Genomic DNA, 5546 nt, shown 5'->3' with positions numbered 1-5546 from the left:
CCAAAAGCAAACAAGCCCACCAACATCCAAAAGGTTGGCCAGTCTAAGTCTAAAGTATCACCTACTTTCAGTCTATTTTCCCAGAGGAATTTATTCAATTCAATTCAAAGAAAATCCTTTTCTTCCAGGAAAGAATTCTGACAGTACAGGCAATACTTTCAAAAGAGGTGATGATACTAGGTGACACTAGCCACTCTAAGTGTTTGTTTTTTTTTAACCCTAACAGTTAAATAGTACAAAGACACCTGCTGGCAAAGAACACAGCGTTTTATTTTAAGCAATAGTTGGAGTCAGGTCTGGTAGCTCACATGTAAGGCAGGAGGACCGTTGTTTTGAGATCGGCCTAGATTACTTAGGGCGATCCAGGTTACTCTAGTTTAAAGTGTAAAATCCAAACTCAAACAGCAAATAAAATAAACAAATAAGAAAGCAAGCAAAAACAAAGCGAAGCCACTATTGCAAAATGATTTACCAGAAGTTTTTCCCCTCTAGTGCATTTATTATAAGCACAGCCATGCTGATATCTATTATTATTCACTCGCACTTTCTTCCTCACGACAAAGATCTGCAGGGGTGGGGACTCCGGGCCATGAGTTCACAGCACACTGTCTGACAGTGGTGCAGCTCAGTAAGCACCTGCTGATTGATGAAACTGGACTAGCACATAGTAGGTACTCATGAGTTAAACATTTTGCCCTAAGACTTTTTATACTAGCAAAACCCCAATTTTTGTACACTTAATCTCGGTGCTATTTCAGCCTATTTAATTAATTCCAATTAAATGAGGAGTTTAAGAGTACAGTCTTTGTTACACAAGGTGACATGACTTAACCCAAAACAAGGCACTTGCACAGGTGGTATGACCTGACAAAGGAAAGGCAGGTACTTCCTCCCACTGCCATCCTCCAGTGCATCCAACATTGGGATGGGTGACTCCATAAGCTTGGGGGAGTGAAGTTATCTTGGTACGTGTCATATTTATCATTGTGTGATATGGCACAAAAGGAGTAGGGGCAAGGTCATGTAACCTGACACAGCTTCATCGGGAAGAGCACAAACACTGTCCAGCTCTTCAGATTACTTTTAAAATACTCATCCAGACCCAGTATCTGGTTTGCTGACAGTAGTCAAACCAACTAAACAAGCAAAGGCAGAACCTATTTCTTTCTTTTGTAAAGGCACAGACTACACACACAAACACATTTATTAAAATTAAAGATACTAAATCTTAGTACATAGTTTTTTCTCTTGTCAAAGTTTTCCTTCTACACTAAAAAGGTGGCTGCAGAACAACACTGAAGAGGGGACTTTATTCACACAGACGCGTACAGCAGGTCCTGCACTGTGATAAGAGCAGCAACACACTCCATTTTAAGTATCTTGGGCCACTCCCCTAAAAAGCCATTTTTTCAATGAAGACCCATCCCAAGTCTACTGACACTACAACAGACACAATTACAGAAGTTAAGGAAGAGCTAATCAAGCCAGGTGGTGGTGCAGGCCTTGAATCCCAGCACTTGGGAGGCATAGGCAGGCACATTTCTGTGAGTTCAAGACAAGCCTGGTATACAGAGTGAGTTCCAGGACACCCAAGGCTACCTCCAGCCTTATTTCAGGTGTGCCCAAATCATAGGATTTAAGGCCAGCAATTTGCAGATTGGTAATGATATAGTTTAGCAAATTCTCTACTTCCTTTGAATGTGTCCAAAGTATGTTGCTCACACTGCTAAGCCACTGTTAAAAAGAACATGTGTGCACACAGCTCAGCTTCAAGATTCTCACCAGAAACACATGAGACCAAAGTCACCAGCTGTCTTTTCAGAGGCACACGTTCTGTGTTCTCTCTTTGCACTCTGGCCTGTTGACCATGCTGAGATGGATAATGGCATACTAAACTACCATGAAAACTTAGCCAATATCTTATCCTCTTTCATCTCCTCCTCTGGTTCATACACTCTTCAAAAATGATCTTATTTCAAGGCACTAAGAATGTCCCTTTAGTGTATGTGTCTGGGAGGGTGAGCCCAACTACTTCAATCATATTTTATTTTAAACCACTACTAGTCACCAGAGGTTTTTCTGTGGGGGTTTTAGAGAAGTCAATTCCAAGTTGCACTAGGAAGAGCAAGGACAAGAATCACAAAGTGAAAGAAAAACAGGAATGTTACAAAGCTGTCCTATGCCAACTGACCCCCAAAAAGTAGGGAGGCTAAGATTGTTCTCTAGACAAAGAAACAATAACATGAGGAACAAAGTGCTAACCATTTAGAAACTCCCGCTTATTAGACAAAAGTGGCTCCTGTCTTTAATTATCCAGACCTTTGGAACAGAGGTAAGTTGTAGGACACAAGGATTTTCTCAGAAATGTTGTAGTAGAAGTGGTACTACCAGCAACTCCAAGCTTTGTACCAACTCTAGCATGGTAAAGTTCCTGGAGCATCTCGTCTGTATGCTTTATATTCTACTACGTTAGACGCCAAATGAAGGAATGAAAGGCATTGGAAGGGTGTAAAGGAATAAAGCCAAAAGCAGGAGAATGAGAAAATGAGTTAGAAACACATCTGTACAACACACAACTCCCTATTAAAAGTATTCCTCTATATAGACAAACGTCAGTTCACAGGTCACACTGTCAGCCTCCTGTCCTGGGTGGGTCTCAGGCGGCAAGGAGAACGTGGTCTGCAATATACTGGTTTCTAGGGGAAAGGACATATAAATTCCACTTGAGATTGTCTGTCTTAGACAGCTTCTGTGTAACCACGGTGGCTGCCCTGGAATTCACTTTGTAGACCAGGCTGGCCTCGAACTCGCCCATACCCACCAGCCTCTATCTCCCAAGAGCTGGGATTAAAGTGTACACCACAACTACCAGGCCTACTTGAGGTTTTAGAAAGCACACATGAGCCGGGCGACGGTGGCGCACGCCTTTAATCCCAGCACTCGGGAGGCAGAGGCAGGCGGATCTCTGTGAGTTCGAGACCAGCCTGGTCTACAGAGCTAGTTCCAGGATAAGCTCCAAAGCCACAGTGAAACCCTGTCTCAAAAAACCAAAAAAAAAAGAAAGCACACATGAATTACAACACTGGCTCTCCACTGGGTACTTGAACTGTTAAATGTTTACTGACTGAGCATTTTCGCTATTTCCATTACACTGTCAAGGACAATCTTGAATAAGAAGTCAGCTCAACCATACACTCCTCAGACAGGGCTGACCCACTTCAATGTTGGGATAACTTGCTAGGATTCTACTTTGCTAGAACTTCAAAAGGGACACAAGGAAAAAACTTAAGCTGGTCATTAGAGTTGGGCATAAGGAAGAGAGAGAAGTTACATAGAGAATCACATTCCTGGTCTCAGATCAGGGAGCCATCACAGGCAGAAGAACATGGCATTTAACTAGTGTTGAAATACTGATGCTTTGGGGGGGGAGGGGGCAGGATCTCATGTAGCTGAGCCTGTTTTTGAACCCCATGATCCTTTTGCCTCCTTCCATTTCCCAAGTATTGAGATTAGGTAAGCACTAAATTGGTCATATTTGGAGACTATAAGACATACCCAGAAACAGTCTTTTTTACCTTCCTCCAACTCCCAACACCACAGATACATATTATTGCCATGAGGTGTCATGCAGAACTAGGAAAACCAGCAAGAGGTCAGTTGTAAATAAACAGAATATGGGTGCCATCCCGATAGAGGTCATCACCACTGAACAGGAGATGATCCATCTATTGTGTACATGGGCTAAATGTTTGGAATGTTGGGCTAAAATGCCTATGCTGAAGTCCTCACCCCTAACGGGATGGTTTTAGAGAGTGGGGCCTTGACCAGCAATTGGATTTAGCTTGGATCACAATGGTAGATCCCCATACAGGGATTAGCACTGCCCCCCCTTCTTTGTTTTTTTTTTCAAGACTTTTTTTTTTCTCTATGTAACAGTCCTAGAATTCACTTTGTAAACCAGGCTGGCCTCAAATTCACAAAGATCCACCTGTCTCTGCCTGTGCCACCACAACCCAGTGGATTAGCACTTTTCAATGGCATTGGAGGCCCTAGTGAGAAGATGCTAAGACCACAAGCAAGGTTTGAGGCCAGCCTGGTCTACAGAGTGAGCTATAGAACAGCCAGGACTACACAGAGAAACCCTGTCTTGAAAAATCAGAAAAAAAAACCACAAGCAAGAGACTTCACCTAGAATCAAATCTGCTGACATCTTCACCTTGCACCTCTAGACTTCAGAACTGTGAGAAATGAACGACAAATGGCTTAAGCCACAGAATCTACAGGGTTTTGTTATTTAGTAGCCCATGAGGCTTTCTAACACAACTTCAAGCACTTTTACAGCCTTTTCTCTATCCAGTAACACTTTCATCACAGAAGACAGATGTATCTGAAACACCCATCTACAGTATAATTAGAAGCACCTCAGGCAATTCAGATATGCCCTGAAGCTTAGCTGAGTGTAGATGCACAATGCAGCACTTTTCGACTTCGAGTGTCCACCAACCAGGACAACCTAAAGAACTTATCACAGCATATGTGAAGTTCTGGACTCAGGGTTTCAATTTCTAAACAAGGCCACCCGGGTAGTCTCTCAAACCAGGCAGGTATGGTGACATGACCCTCAGGAGGCTTCCACAAGGCAGCTGGTGCTATGTAATAAGATAAGAAGACCCTGCCTCAAAAGAAAAATGCTGCAGCAAGAAGCTTCACTGAATTGAGTTTCTGGCCGTGCAGGCCTAACAACTGAGAATCCGCATCACAAGGTCGCTCTCTGACCTCCGTGTGCACTGTCACACATCTGCACCCACTCACTGTGCATACACAGGAAAAAGATTTTGGGGTGGGTTGTTTGTTTCTTTTTGTTTTTGAGACAGGGTTTCTCTATGTAGCCCTGGCTGTTCTAGAACAAACTCTCTCTGGAAACCAGGCTGGCTTCAAATCCGCCTGCCTTTGCCTCCCAAATCCTAGGATTAAAGGTGTGTGCCACCACCACCCGGCAAAAAGAAATCTTTTTAAAAAAGAATTTCCATAACCTAACAGTACTTTTACTCATCTCTTGGTTCATATTACAGCCTACAAAGTTATGTTTTCTTTCCTTGTGTGGTTTAGAATACAGAGAAGAGAAATAGCTAATCTAAAGTCTCACGGGCTAAAGAAAATTTAAAACTGGACTTAGGGCTGACTCTCTGACTCTCCTATGAAACTGTATATGGCACTTAACATGTGTGTTCACTTTACCCAGGTGGCAGATAAATACAGTAATGCCCTCCTCTCTAACTGGAACTCCAAGTCTCTGAAAAATAATTATTCTATAAATTCTATCTTAAGAACTCAAATCCTATCCCCAGTCTCAAAGGTGTTTCCTGATAAAGGCTCAAAGGACCGTTCTCTTCCCAGGAACTGCAAGACAGCAATAAATCAAGTGTCATGTCCACTTATAAGAAACCCAGAATAAGCCGGGCGATGGTGGCGCACGCCTTTAATCCCAGCACTCGGGAGGCAGAGGCAGGCGGATCTCTGTGAGTTCGAGACCAGCCTGGTCTACA

The 5546-nt window shown here is 43.0% G+C and overlaps 1 protein-coding gene across 2 annotated transcripts in view; it reads right to left on the bottom strand.

Moving 5' to 3' along the window:
• Positions 1-5546, bottom strand: part of Arid1a (AT-rich interaction domain 1A) — an 80478-nt gene that overhangs the window by 58660 nt on the left and 16272 nt on the right. The window lies entirely within an intron of this gene.

This window comes from Microtus ochrogaster, chromosome 10 (genome assembly GCF_000317375.1).
Source record: "Microtus ochrogaster isolate Prairie Vole_2 chromosome 10, MicOch1.0, whole genome shotgun sequence".
NCBI lineage: Eukaryota > Metazoa > Chordata > Mammalia > Rodentia > Cricetidae > Microtus > Microtus ochrogaster.
Note: the sequence above shows the minus strand (reverse complement) of the source record. Positions and strands in the feature narration are given on the sequence as shown.